Source organism: Cervus elaphus, chromosome 23, assembly GCF_910594005.1.
Source record: "Cervus elaphus chromosome 23, mCerEla1.1, whole genome shotgun sequence".
Taxonomy (NCBI): Eukaryota; Metazoa; Chordata; class Mammalia; order Artiodactyla; family Cervidae; genus Cervus; species Cervus elaphus.
Genome location: NC_057837.1, coordinates 62,147,018 through 62,161,628, shown reverse-complemented (window position 1 = coordinate 62,161,628; position 14,611 = coordinate 62,147,018). Strand labels below are relative to the sequence as shown.

Sequence of the window (14,611 nt, the reverse complement as noted above, 5' to 3'; positions counted from 1 at the left end):
GCTGGGTGTGCAGAGCCAAGCCTGGTGGGGGCAGGAGTGACTTTCTCCCAGTAGATTCTACTCTCTGGGCACCTTCCCTTTTGGGGGGTCAACTTCCCTTTGGGCTGTGAGTTGCTACCTGCCCCTCTTCGCTCACCCTGGTCTGAGGAGAAGGTGAGCAGGGGCCCAACTTGAGTTGAAATCACTGGGTCCCTCACTTGAACCACTTACCATACCCATGGACTTCCAGCAGAACTTTTAGATAATATTTTTCCTCATTCAACACAAATTTAATTCATTTAAATACAAAAAGCATACATACCATAGATCAGGTTCATGTGTATCATATAAAAATACCATATGTACCATGTGCCCACAATTCCAAGGATTCTATAATAGTCACTCTGGAAGGGGGCTGGGAATCTGGCTTTATTTAAAAAAAAAAATTCCTCCATGTTGTTCTGTGATTTACTGAACTTGAGTCATGCTCAAAGCGTGCTCCTCTCAGACCAGCGGCACTGACCTACCATGGACACTGTTTAGAAATACAGACTCTCAGGTCCTACCCCAGACCTGCTGCTCGATAATTCACATTTTAACATCCTCAGGGAATTGTAGGTACTTAAAATTGTGAAAAATACAAAACCATTTCTCTACAGTTCCCAGGGCCCCATTTAACTCTATAAAGTTTCAGAGTCCAGAGGCCAAGGTTTCTAAGGGCATAAGATTATGAACTGTTAAAAGTCTAGATTCTTTAAGGTTCTAGGATTCTAATATTCTGAGGTTTTAGGATTCTAGTGACTTCTGGCTCTCAGATTTGGGTCTTCTAACTTTCCACGGTTCTAGAATCCTAAGGGTCAGAAGTTGTAAAGCCCCCAGTACTGAGCATCTCTGGGTCGGGGGAAGGGTGCTCACAGGAGATAATAATCAGTCCTCTTCCTTCTCCGTCTCTCCTCTCTCTCCTCACCTCCCGACCTCTTTCCTCCCTTCCCTCTCCCCATTCCTCTGTGTCTCTCTTTCCCTCCTTGTCACCCTCAGGTGTGCCAAGTAATCTGCAGCCTCCCTGAAAGCCTGGATGCTGATCATGTTAAGAACCGCATCCGTAAGTCACAGCCTGGGGAAGCAGGGAGGGGGCTCCCTCTGCAGCCTCAGGGGGCGCACACTGCTCTATCCCTGCAGCGCTGGCAGGTCTGGTCAGGGGTCCCTGGAGAAGCTGAGGACCCTTCGTCCTGAGTAAGTCTGCAGGCTATAGAAGAGTCCCCACAGACTGATGGCCTCTGTGGGCCCCTGAGAACTTCTGCTGCCCTCCTTTGTCAAACCAGTAGAACCCGCTGCCCAGAATGATGTGAGAAAGAGGACAGGCCAGATCTGAGTTCAAATCCTGGATGTGCTACTTAACAACTGTTGGGTGGGGGTCAACTGGCTCCACCTATCTGAGATTCAGGTTCATCCCGGGTGAAAGGAGATTGTAAACACGGCCGAGGTGAGGAATGGAAAAAAAGCAGAAAGAGCCTAATATCCAGTAGGCATTGATGATAAACACCATCCCTTCCCTTTGCTCTCTTATGAGGAGCTACAGGTTTACCTCCAGCCCCTGGGGGCTTTCCTTGACCTGGGTCTCTGGCACGACTGAGGTTGCTGGGGCTGTGGGGCAACAGAAATGGGGTGAGTGACAGGTCAGGGTCCTGCATGCAGTCCTTCTAGGAAACAGCCACAGGCCCAGTTCTTGGGTGACCGTTCCGTGCTTCCTGTTCACCACTTCACTGGACCCCTGCAGCAATCCTGTGGGGGTGGGCAGTGTCATCATGCGCATGTTTCAGATCATCTAACTGAGGCTCAGAGACATGGAGTGACATGTGAGTGGTCCCATGCCTGTCAGTCTCACCGTCTGGATGCTGGGAACCACTGGTGTCTGATTTCTATTCAGCTTTCCAGAGCTGGAGGCTGAAAACTGCTACTGATTTCCTCTTTCAGGTGAATTTCAGGAAGCCCAACAGGAACAGTGAAGAGCACAGATGAGGAAAACTGCTGCGAAGCCCGCCTGCTGGTGAGGACTGTGCTCGGTGCCGTGGGATGAGGGAAGATGAGATTCCCCACAGGGGCCTGTGGAGAAGCAGAAACAAGCTTGGCTTTTCTTCTTTCTCTAGTAGCAGACTGAGCCCTGATCTTGGTCATGGACCGAGTCCTGACCCTAAATCACACACCCAGATGACACTTGATTCTGCTCCCTGACTGAGCCTGGAACAGTCAGACTGAGCTTTGACTCCAGTAGTTGACTGAGCCCTGATGCTGGTCGCAGTTACCTGCATCTCAGTCTGATCCCTGATCCTGATCATACGCTGAGCCCTGAACCCTGGCTCTTCTTGGCCCTGATTGGCCTTTTCACATCAGTCGCTGTTGCTAAGGTGAGGGTGTGGGAGAGTGAGGGGATGAGGAGGGGTCAGTGCCAGGTGCCAGAGAAAGACCCCAAACCACAGGTGCCAGTCTGTCCCCAAGCCTCAGAGTTGCAGGGTTTGGGGGAAGCACTCCTGCAGCCGTGCCTCGTGAACGCAGGAGCTGGTAAGGGCCCTGGCAGCTCTGTGACTCACACCAGGTCTCCTTCCAGATTTGAATCTTGACTGAATCACTGAACCATCTCCCTCTGGGACAGTCGGTGCTGCCACCATCCATTAGGAGGGACAACTGAGCCCAATCAAAGGACACCCTCAGATGCTCGTCCCCACAGTCAGGACACCCTGTACTCATCACCCTCCACTCCCAGCAATAAAAAGACATTTCTGCACCTCCTGCGTGGTCCATTGCATTCCTTCCATTAGGATTTCAGGGATGGCGAGGGACGGGCAATCAGGACAGTGGAGAACTGGATCTCCACTGGAAAAGTTGAAGGGACTTTCGGGATTATCCAGCTGCCACTTATTTTCTTACGCATGGGAACATGAGGCCCAGGATGGGCAAGAAAGTGACTCGAGTCACAAAGGGACAGCCTCACTCTGCTTCTGCAACACCACCACCATGATGGAGGGTTGTCTTCACCAGCACACCTGACCTCATGACTTTCTGACAGCACCCTTCTGCCAGGAGACACCACTCTTGTCCCCACTGGACAGATTAGGAAACTGAGGCTCAAAGAGGACAAGTGACTCCTCAAAGTTATGTGATAGCAACTGGCAGGACTAGATTTAAACCCATGTCTATGGGATCCCTTGCTCAGAGAGGTGACATCCTGTCTCCCATACTCAGCCACCTCTCCCCAGCCCCTGCAGGTCCCGCTGTCCTGGCCTTGGTCTCTTCTTCCCAGGGCTGATGGGGTTCCTCCTGTGGCCCCTCTGTCTTCTCAACACGCAACCCCTCAGTTTCCCGTTTGCCTTGGGATGAGGAGCAGAGACCCCTTACTCACAGCTGGGTCACCTCTGCAGAGCTATCACCCAGGCTATCCCCTCAGGGTCCTTGGGCCTCTCCTTTCCATGAGGGCATCTGACTTTCCTGCCAAGAGGCCCAGGGAAGCTTTGCCCATTTGCCGAGGAGCCATCTCAGTGCTGTGTGCAATTCTGTGAGGGAAGAACCACTGTTGTCCTCATGGGAGACTCAGGTTAAGCAAGACCAGGGCCACACAGAGGCCTGTACCAGCGGCTGCTTCACTCAAGGGCCTTCTGTCGGATGAAGGCTGCCTCACAGAGCCAAGTCATCCAGGAGGCGTTTGAGCCCCTGGGGCAGCTGGAGGCCTTGGACCAGCTCTCCTGAGCTCTCCCAGGGGACCTCGGTTCAGGCTGTGCTGGGGCTCCTGACACACGTATGATGAGAGGTTGGTCAGCGTTGAGTTTGACTGTCCTCTGCCCTTCAATAGCCTTGTGACATCTGGCAACTCACTAGAGCCGCGCTTTTCTCACCTGCCCAGGGGAGTTAACAGCAAAACCTCCCTGTTGCAATGCTGTGACAATTAGAGACAATGAGTGGAAAACGCTTAACCCAAGACTGACACTAGTGTGTACAAGATGAATGTCAGCCTCGACACGCTGGAATTACTGTCAAACAATGTTGAGAAAACCCATATTCAATCTTTATACATTATATCTCACTCAATTCTTATTTATACTGAGTGATGCAGTGAAGGATCTTGGTGTGGGTGTGGCAACTGAGTCTCAGAGAGGGTAAGTGAGTTCTCCAGGGCCACACAGCTGGTCAGAGGCAAAGCTGGATTCCATCTGAAGTTGGCCTCCTCCAGAACTGGTTCATCACCTGCTGGATGTGTTTCCTTCTCAGTCTGTATTTTGTGACAATCCCAACTCCCACACAAGTCCACAAGGAGGGCGCACGATTCAGGACTTCTCTTGAGCAGAAGCCCACTTTGGTCAGTGTTGAGCCTTTGTCCAGGCTGTTCCACCACCTGGAACATCATTCTTTCTCTCCCTCCAGCTTTTCAATCCCCTTAGCCCACCACACTGCTCAGTAGCCATCTTCTGCTAATTGGGAGCCCCTGATCAATGTTTTCCCAAAAAAGAGATCATGTTTTCCACCTGGTAGGTCTTCCCAAGCTACCTTGTCATTATTGTCCCATACAGACAGAGGGAATGTCAGCTCTCATGATTATGGTTCACACATTTTTAATACTCTTTTTTTTCCATTTTTTAGTGGGAAATATTTGATATTCATTACTGTATAAATTAAAGGCAAGTTTTATTTTTGTGTATTATGACAATGGGTTAAGCTAGAATTCATCTTCTCATATAGATACAATAAAAAATAATGAAAAAGTATGACACTTTTTCCTTGTGATGAGAACTCTTAAGATTTGCTCTCTTAACAATGTTCCTGTATATCATGCATCACTTTTAACTATAGTCAACATGCTATATATTACATCATTAGTACTCGTTTGTTTAGAACCCATATTATGAGGAAGAAGAGCAATAAATGCCTACATTAAGAAGTAAGAAAACCCAAATGACCTAACTCTATACCTTAAGGGACTAGAAAAAGAATAAACTAAGCCCTAAGTTACCACTGAAAGACACAATAATGATTATAGGACGAAAAAATGAAATAAAGAAGACAAAAAGAATAGAAGATTTAACCAAAATATTAATCAAATTACTATTGGTCCTTTGAAAATGTAAAAGAAATGGAAAAGTCCTGGGCTAGATCTCACGACTTACAAGAGGGCTTTAGGTGTTCACATGTTTCCTGGGTCTGCTTTGTCCTCAAAGATGAAATTTAGACACAATTAAATGGAAAAGTTCACTAGAAAATGAAGCTATAAAAGGGGATGAGACAGTGTATTATTTTAATGCCTGAAGTCCTCCCTGCCACAAACATTCCAGCTCAAATATTCTACTCACTTCCTATTTTTTAATTTTTGTTGAAGCCAGTTTGACTCGGATCCTGCCATTCAAATCCACAGGAAGTCCTGACAAGGTATTTGTAGACTCATGTCTTCCTCCTCTATTCTGACATCTACTCGAGGGTCACTCAACCATATTGTAAACATAACAGACTTCAAAAGCACAGGAGAGCTGAGAAGTCATCATTTTCACCTCTTTGCTTGAAATTCTAGGGAGACTGGCCCATAGAAGGAGAAGGACTCATCTAAGGCCACATGTGACTTGAACACCACTTACTTTCCTTTTTCTCTTCACATATTTTAGATTGTTGGAATTATCTACTTGGGTAATAGCCTTTTACCAAAAAACCTAAACAACTTATTACCTGATAAGTTTGCTTAAACTTTAGATGCCTGAGCCCCTTCCAAGATATTTAGGGTCAGGGGTTCCTGGATAGTCTGGCCCGAGTGTCTGGCCAGAAATAGGAATGACTGGACTAGATGGCCCAAAGGTACTTTCTAAATTGAGTTCTAGGAGCTGTGACTGACCCCACCCCATCCCACCCCCGCCTTCCTCTGGACCCCCAGCTCTGCCTAGACATGACCCTCACAACCCTACCTGCTAATCCTGCTTCATCTTGCTTCATCTCAGCAGGAACCAGGCAGGGGGTGTTCCTGTCCTGAGGGGTATGATGCTGAGAAGGGGAGGATGACTTGGTCAAGGTCAAAAGATAGAAAGAGGCAGAGCTGGAGAGTGCTCCCAATTCTGCATCCTCTCCTATTGAGACTGGCTGTTCCAGCTCACAGCCTCTGAAGCAATCATGAGTCACAGTGGTTGACCCCAGTCTAGCACCCAGGAGGGAAAGCAAATGGCTGGTTCAGGGCTTGGCAATGAGGGTACACTTTTAGCATTGGTGCTCGTGACAAACCACTAAGGAGGCAGGGAAAATACCCTTTTCCAGTGAAGGATATTGAGGTTCAAGAAAGGCAGGTGATTGGCCCAGGTCTCACAAGGACAGGGACCAGCATTTGAGTCCAAAGGGAAGAACCTTTCACTCAGATTACATCCAGGCCAGCTGGTGGGGCAGGAGAGTGCTAGGCTTGAATACCCTGCTTATTCCTTGACCTCTGCTGTTTGAGTTGGTGGTTATGCCTGACACACTGGGCCCCTGTCAACCCAGAACACCTGGTCAAAGATGCACAGATGAGTGCCCAGTTGGCATCAGGCTGGGAGCACCGGTAGAGAGCTCCAGGTCATCCAGGGCCCATGTCCTCCAACCCAAACCTGCATCAGTAGGTAAATGATGAGTGTGGCTAGGACAAAGTAGGGGTAGGGCTGCAGGCTTAAGGAATATGCTTTCATCACCCTGACTGTGGTCCCGTCTTCAGAGCACAGCCCAGGGAGATGTTGGCAGCCCAGGTGCCCTAGGCTGGGGCTGGGACATGCAGGACTCCATTCTGCAGAGACTTGGACCCATCAAAAGACCACCCTCCTCAATGGCTGTGCCCAGTTCTGCAAATATCAGAGGTCCTCCTCCCCTTGGTGTGGGGATAGAGGTTAGGGCTGTGGGAAAACTTAGGAAGAAAATTTTTGACCCCAGGATCACAGCCCAGGGGTTGGAGAGTGATGTAGTGAATTCTGACTCAGTATTGGCCCCAGGCCTTAGCTGTCCCATTGTAAAATGGCCAAAAAATCCGGATGCTGGCTAAAAAATACCTGGATCCCCATGGCAAAAAGGGTACAGAGGAGGTGGTGCTCAGAACTCAGCTCCAGATTCGGGCAGACTGCCTTTGAATCCTCTCTTTTCCTGTTGCTGGCTATGCAGCCTGGACAAGAGACCCATCTCCCTGAGTCTCAGGTCACTTCTTGGTGAAATGAGACTAAGCATGGGACTCTCCAGTCTTCCCATGAGGCCTTAGTGGTAAAGAACCTGCCTGGCAGTGCAGGAGACATAGGAGATTTGAGTTTGATCCCTGGGTTGGGGTGATCCCTTTGGGGACAGCATGGCAACCCTCTCCAATATTCTTGCCTGGAGAATCCCATGGAAAGGGGAGCCTGGCGGGCTATACTCCTTGGGCCGCCAGAGTTGGACACGACTGAAGTGACTTAGCGCTCCCGCACTTGGGATTCTCCTCCCAAGTGTGCTGGGAAGATGCGGTGGGCACACATGTGTAGTAGGCCCCTGATACACAGTTACAACAGTGGTGATGATGATTATAGCTGTTCCTGGTGTCTGGTCACTTCCTCCCCTCCACCTCAGGTCTCCTATCTTTACATGACCCCACTGCACAGCGTTATGGAGAGAATGAAGTGAGGAGATGAAACATCCCATATGCTTTATGTTTAATCAGTGGCAACTACATTTCTTATTTTGTATGCTATAAAGATAGCATTGAGCTAGATGGGCTCAGACTTCCAGTAGAGCTGGGATATTGTAATTTCCATTTTTCTACTAGACATGGAGTTATCTCGCATTTTACAAGAGGCAGCAGTAGCCTGGGGCCCACCCCAGGTCTGGACTCACTACATCACACTGGTCCCTTGATCTGTGTTCCTGAGGTAGAAAAACTCTCTTCACAATTCTGGCACAGCCCTCAGCTCTGTGCCCACAACCAGGGGAGTAAGGGCCTGGACGTTTGCAGAAATGGGCATAAACAGCCTGGGAGGTGAGTCTGCTCGAGGGAGTCGAGTCCAAGGCTTGACTTGATGGGGTCCTCCGTGTCCCAGCCTCAGGCTTGGGCACCTGCCCTGTGCTCTGATGACGGGACCATATTGAGTATGAGGAACACTAGCTACCCAAGCCTCTGGTCCTACCCCTACTTTAACCTGGTCACGCTCACATCAAAGTGTTACAGGTTCCTGCTGAGGTGCAGGTAGGTGATCGGAGGAGACTGACCCTGAGTGACCTGGAGCTGTGCTGGTGCTCCCAGCCTAATGCCATATGGGCACTCATCTGTGCTTCCTGGCCCAAGTGTTCCGGGTTGACCTGAGCCCAATGCACCAGGCATTACAACCAACTCAAGCAGCAGAGGTCAAGGAATAAACAGGGTATTCAAGTGCAAGGACTTTCCTGCCCCACCAGTTGGCCTTAATGTGATCTGAGAGAAAGGTCCTTCCCTGAGATCGCAAATGCTGGTTCCTGTCCTTGTGAGACTTCGGCCAGTCACCTTCCTTCCCTGAACCTCAACCAGAGGTTTCCTCAACCAGAAAATGGAGCTTTCCAAACCTATTTAGCGAGTTGTCTTGAGCACCAATGGTGAAAGTAGCCTGCAGTGCCAAGCAAATGGCCAGGTACTGCCCTGGACTTACTGGGGCCAAAGAGTGAGACTCACTGCTGCTCCCAGAGGCTGAGAGTTGGAACAGCTGATCTCGATGGTAGAGGATGCAGAACTGGGTGCCCTCTCTAGATCTGCCCCTTCCCATCTATTCCACCCTGAGCAAGTCATCCTTCGCTTCTGAGCCTCACTTTCCTCAGTGAAGAAATAAGGACAGTAACACCCCCACCTGGTTGCTTCTGAGATGAAAAAAAAAAAAGGTGAAGCAAGATAAGCACCTAGTATTGTACAGTCATGTCTAGGCAGAGGTGGGGTTCCAGAGGATGGTGTTGGGATCAGAGCTCTTAGAACTCAAGGTCAAAAGTACCTTTGAGCCACCCTAGTCCAGTTACCTCCACTTCTGGTCAGCCACCCTACAGACCGTGACTCTAAGTATCTAGAGAGGAGCTCAGGCATCCATAGCTTAAGCAAACTTATTTGATAATTTTATTTAATCTTTTCTTTTAGAAATATATTGCCCTGGCAGAAAACTTCAACAGAACTAAAACATGTGAAATGGAAGAGGAAAATAAGTTGGGTTCAATTCACATCTAGCTTTGGCTGAGTCCTTCTCCTTCTCTGGACCATAGGTGCCCCAACCTTCCCAGCAAGGAGGTTAAGTTGAACTCTAAGCACTCCTGTGTCTTTGATGTCTGTTATGTTTCCAATGTGGTTAGTTGACCCCGGAGTTGTCACCTAAAGGGAGGAGTTAATGTGAAACTATAAATGTGTGAAGTCAGGACTTGTGAGTTTGAACAGCAGGACCCAAGTCACACTGGCTTTAAGAGGTGAGTTCTGTAAAGAGGGAATGGTCTGTGCAGAGGGCCAAGGCAGCAATGAATTTTATATTTTTCTGGAGAAGAAGGAAGACAATAGAGCCGTAGAGAGAGAGGTATAGGTGCGTTTGGGGTGGCAATGAGTAGATGACACAGGAGCTATGATGGGGACTTCTGTTTAAGGTGAGAGCTTTAACTTCTGGCAGCTGCATTGAGAGCAGAGGGGTTGGGGGCAACTGTGCAGAGGGATACTGCATATATGTGGATATACATAGAGGCAGACTATATTCACTCTCAGGAGAAACTCTACTGACTCAGTGGAGTGGGCAGATGGGGGAGGGTGGGTCCTGAGCAACCTGTCACTGCAAATATTTTTCCTGAGGTTGGTTCCACTGTGAAGGATGTTATGGAGAGCACTCGGACACAAGGCAAGGTTTGGGGAGAATGACTTCATTGGTCACTGACCCTGATTCTACTATGGGCCGCGAGTCTAGCCCCATCTCTGTCCCTCTCTTACAGGCTGGCTGCTTTCCCTCTCTGAGCCTGAGTTTGCAAATGCTGATAAAATTAAGCTAGATGATCATTATGGATCCTTCTACCAGAATATTCTCCAATTCATCCATTCACAGTTTCAGCCCCAGCCCCCCACCCACATGACCACCATGTTGGTAGCTGGAGGCTCCATGAGAACCTGCTCTTACTCTTGGAACAAAACCTCTCCATAGCCACCCAATTCAAGCATCCTGGCTGACCTTTCCTTTGGAAGTCTCTCTGTTCACTCTGGACAGGGCTTATTTTCATTGGAGTCTCTTTGGATGGTTCTGGACCCAGCGTTTGTTTCCGGGGGCAGCCTCCCTCCCCATCGCCATCAATATAAGTACCATCACCACCCAGCAGAATTCCAGGAGACTGTGCAGAGGAGCAAGGACTTTGTAAGTATTTTTCTTCAAACCTGTGAATGGTGGGCTTCCCCCTTATTGTCACTCCACATGGAGGCCTGCAGAAGGCTTTGGGACAAGAGGCATTTGGATTAAATTAGCCCCTCAGTTGTGTTTGACTCTTTGCGACCCCATGGACTGTAGCCTATCAGGCTCCTCTGTCCATGGATCTCTCCAGGCAAGAATACTGCTCTGGTTTGCTATTTCCTTCTCCAGGGGATCCTCCTGACCCATGGACCAAATCTCGGTCTCATGCACTGCAGTCTTTACCATGAGGCACCGGGGAAGCTCTTCAGACGGCTCTAATGACAAAAGGCAGAGGGGTGGGGCCACTTGAATTAGCTAATATTTTGAATGGAGCAAACTAAGAAATAGATTCAAGTGGGAGAAATGTCAAATTGATGATGAATGCAGTGTCATGATGTGCTGCCCACTTATTTGTTCATACTTTTATTTGTCAAACTTTATTTTGTTGTACTTACTAGCGGCAGTTTTTTACTTTGAGTTGGGGATTCAACTCATCGTGAAATACGTCACAATCCCCCCTCTAAGGAATTCACAGCCTGGTGGGAAAGGCAGCCAAATTGTCACCAATTGGGACCCAGGACTCTTAACAGTGAATAAAGGCACCAAGATGGTGGAGTGAGTCCACCTAACCTAGTGTTTGAGGAGAGTTGAAGAGGACATGATGTCCTACTGAAGCTGGAAAGTCAGTAAGAAGTGATTCAGCTTAAAATGAAAAGAAGGAAATGTTCCATGCAGAGAAGTTAGCATGTGCAAAGGACCTCTAGTAAAGAGAATTGACCTGGAGTCAAGCTTGACTTTTCAAACAGTAGGTCCTTCATTTACTGGTTGTTCATCTCTGGGCAAGTTTCTCTAGCTTTTTGACCTGGGTTGCCCGTCTGTAAGAGAGGAGATAACTGCATCTATCTTCAAGAACTGCTGAGTGTAAGAGTCATAGGTGCTCATCCACGATCCTGTTTCCCTGTGGGTAATTCTCACTCCTGTTCTTCCTGTGACTATCCAGATGTCAGGACAAGATATTTCAGCTTTGGAAACTTGTTCTCTTGTGCGGCCTGCTCGCCAGGACCTCAGCGTCTCTTCTTGACAATATTGGCAAGGATGTTCTGAAGAAGCTGAAATCTGGTCTTGAGGAAGGACTTGACAACCCTGACAGTACACTTGAGAGTCAACAATGGATGATCAGTGGCACCTGGGCACTTGCTTCCTACATACTATATCTGTATTACCAAAGGCTGCCAGCAGAGGCTGCTCCTTATGGATGGTTTACTGAGAGAGGTGACTAACTGATTTCTGGTTCATTTGTTTATTATTTTTCTAGAAACAGGCAATACTTACCTGAATATCACTTTACATCTTATATCATGGTAGACTTTGCTAATATATTCATAGGATAAAATCCTCAAAGTGACATTTCAAAAGTTCAAAAGGCTTGCATATTTTAATTTACAGCACATATTGACAAATAATCCCGTATGTTAATAGTTTCTCCAATCATCTGTGAGAGTATCTTTTTTCTACTCTCTTGACAGCACTGGTTTGGACAACTGGGATTTTTTCCAGTCTCACAGATGAAAGGTTATAATTCATCACAGCATTTCTCTAATTATGAAAGCATCCACTCATTTTTTTTTCATATTTCCTAGCCATTTATGTATTATAATTTAAATATTTAATTTATATTTGTAGCAAATTCTTCTGTTGGGTTATCCAATTTACTTAGTAATTTGTATTAACCAACTGGAAAAGAATTTTACCTAGCCTAGGTAGCTTTGAATTTACCTACCTTTCTAGTGAATCATATTTCCTTGTCATTCTAATTTCTTGGAGGACCTTGGTCCTTTCACTTTTTGGAAATGTTACTAGGACATTGCTAAACATTCTTTGTAGGAGAAGCTAACTTCTGTAAAGGACTGACCTTCAAACCTTGCCAGGGCTTAGGCAACCTCATAGATATAGGAGGGATCTACTTTCCAATTTCATTGCTGGTAAAACAGCAATGCTTCTGAACACAGAAGCAGAGGTGTCTGCATCAGAGTTGCCTAGTAAGTTCTAAGACCAGATGTAGTTTCCATCGCTGCATCGTTATAACTAGGTACTGTCCATTGCAGAGCCACGTTGCAGTAGTTTGATTACGTACTTTTTCTTGCAGCCTTTTCTTCTTCTTTGAGCGAGTTGTTGCCTTGTTGATTCTCATTTGAATTATTTTCTACACATATTTTCTTAATACTTTTCAAATGTGCCATTCTATATCTGCCATGTCACTTCCTCTATCAAACCCCTCTTTCCTCTGTCCATTAGGATTCTCTGTTCTTGTTCTCTTCTATTAGTTAATATTTTTCTAGGCCTTATGCAAAGCTGTCATTCAGAGACTCCTATTCGACAATCTGTATATTTTCTCTGATTCTAGATTTTCCATTTCTTGTTTTATTCTACATTTATTTTGCTTGTATGAGCAGCTCATTAGTGCTCACTACTAGAAGCTGATGTGCAATCAGTACCTATTGACTGCTCAGTGGGTTGATTGCTTTGTTGATGAATAATGAGTATGTATTAGCATGAAGTCAGCATAAAAAGAACAAGGTCTCCTAGCTGTGTGACTTTGATCAATTCCTAAAACTCTTGATCTTTAATTTCCTCATCTGAAAGTACAGATATTAATAATACCTACTTTATGCAGTTGTCGCAAAGATTAAATGAAATAACATAGGCAAATATTCTCATTTAGTACCTGGTGCATGGGAGCTGCTTCATAAGTTGTGTACCACATTAAGTGGAGATTGTTTTTGCAGCTCTCTTGCGGTAATTGAAGACTGCTGAGGAGGACCCGGAGAAGACTGAGGAAGCTAAGAACTTGTTGGAACAACTCATTTCTGGAATTTTTGAAGTAGTGGAGAGGCTTACGGGGTGAGTTGATGCTTCATTTGGAGAGTTTTGTTCCCAGAAAAGAGAATACATCTCTTTGGGGACATAAGTTTAATATCAAAGACAAAAAGTGAAAGTGAAAGGCTCTCAGTTCTGTTTAGTCGCTCAGTCGTATCCGACTCTTTGCAACCCCATGGACTGCAGCATGCCGGGGCTTCCCTGTCCATCACCAACTCCAGGAACTTGCTCAGACTCATGTCCATCGAGTCAGTGATGCCATCTAACCATTTCATCCTCTGTCATCCCCTTTTCCTCATGCCTTCAATCTACCAGCCTTAGGGTCTTTTCCACGGAGTCAGTTCTTTGCCTCAGGTGGCAAAAGTATTGGAGTTTCAGCTTCAGCATCAGTCCTTCCAATGAATATTCAGGACTCATTTCCTTTAGGATGGAGTGGTTTAATCTTCTTGCAGTCCAAGGGACTCTTAAGAGTCATCTCCAACACCACAGTACAAAACTATCAATTCTTAAGAGTGCTCAGCTTTCTTTATAGTCCAACTCTCACACCCATACATGACTACTGGAAAAGCCACAGCTTTGACTAGATGAACCTTTGTCAGCAAACTAATAATGTCTCTGCTTTTTAATATGCTGTCTAGGTTGGTCATAGCTTTTCTTCCAAGGTGCAAGTGTCTTTTAATTTCATGGCTGCAGTCACCATCTGCAGCGATTTTGGAGACCAAAAAAATGAAGTCTGTCACTGTTTCCATGGTTTCCCCTTCTATTTACCATGAAGTGATGGGACCAGATACCATGATTTTAATTTTTTGAATGTTGAGTTTTAAGCCAGCTTTTTCACGCTCTTCTTTCACTTTCATCAAGAAGCTCTTTAGTTCTTCTTCGCTTTCTGCCATAAGGGTGCTCTCATCTGCATATCTGTGGTTATTGATATTTCTCCCGGCAATCTTGATTCCAACTTGTACTTCTTCCAGCCCAGCATTTCAAATGATGTACTCTGCATATGAGTTAAATACCCAGGGTGACAGTATACAGTCTTGATGTACTCCTGTCCCAATTTGGAACCAGTCTGTTGTTCCATGTCTGGTTCTGTTTTTTCTTGACCTGCATACAGATTTCTCAGGGGGCAGGTCAGGTGGTCTGGTATTCCCATCTCTTGAAGAATTTTCCACAGTTTGTTGTGATCTACACAGTGAAATTTGCTCAGTCATGTCCAACTCTTTGTGACCCCATTGACTAATCAGGTCATGGAATTCTCCAGGCCAGAATACTAGAGTGTGCTGCCATTCCATTCTCCAGGGGATCTTCCTAACACAGGGATTGAACCCAGATCTCCCTCATTGTAGGCGGATTCTTTACAAGCTCAGCCACCAGGGAAGCCCATA

General features: G+C 46.7%; 1 protein-coding gene across 1 annotated transcript in view; it reads right to left on the bottom strand.

Annotated features, from left to right (window-relative positions):
- LOC122681702 (short palate, lung and nasal epithelium carcinoma-associated protein 2A-like) overlaps positions 1–14,611 on the bottom strand; it is a 78,843-nt gene that overhangs the window by 30,948 nt on the left and 33,284 nt on the right. The window lies entirely within an intron of this gene.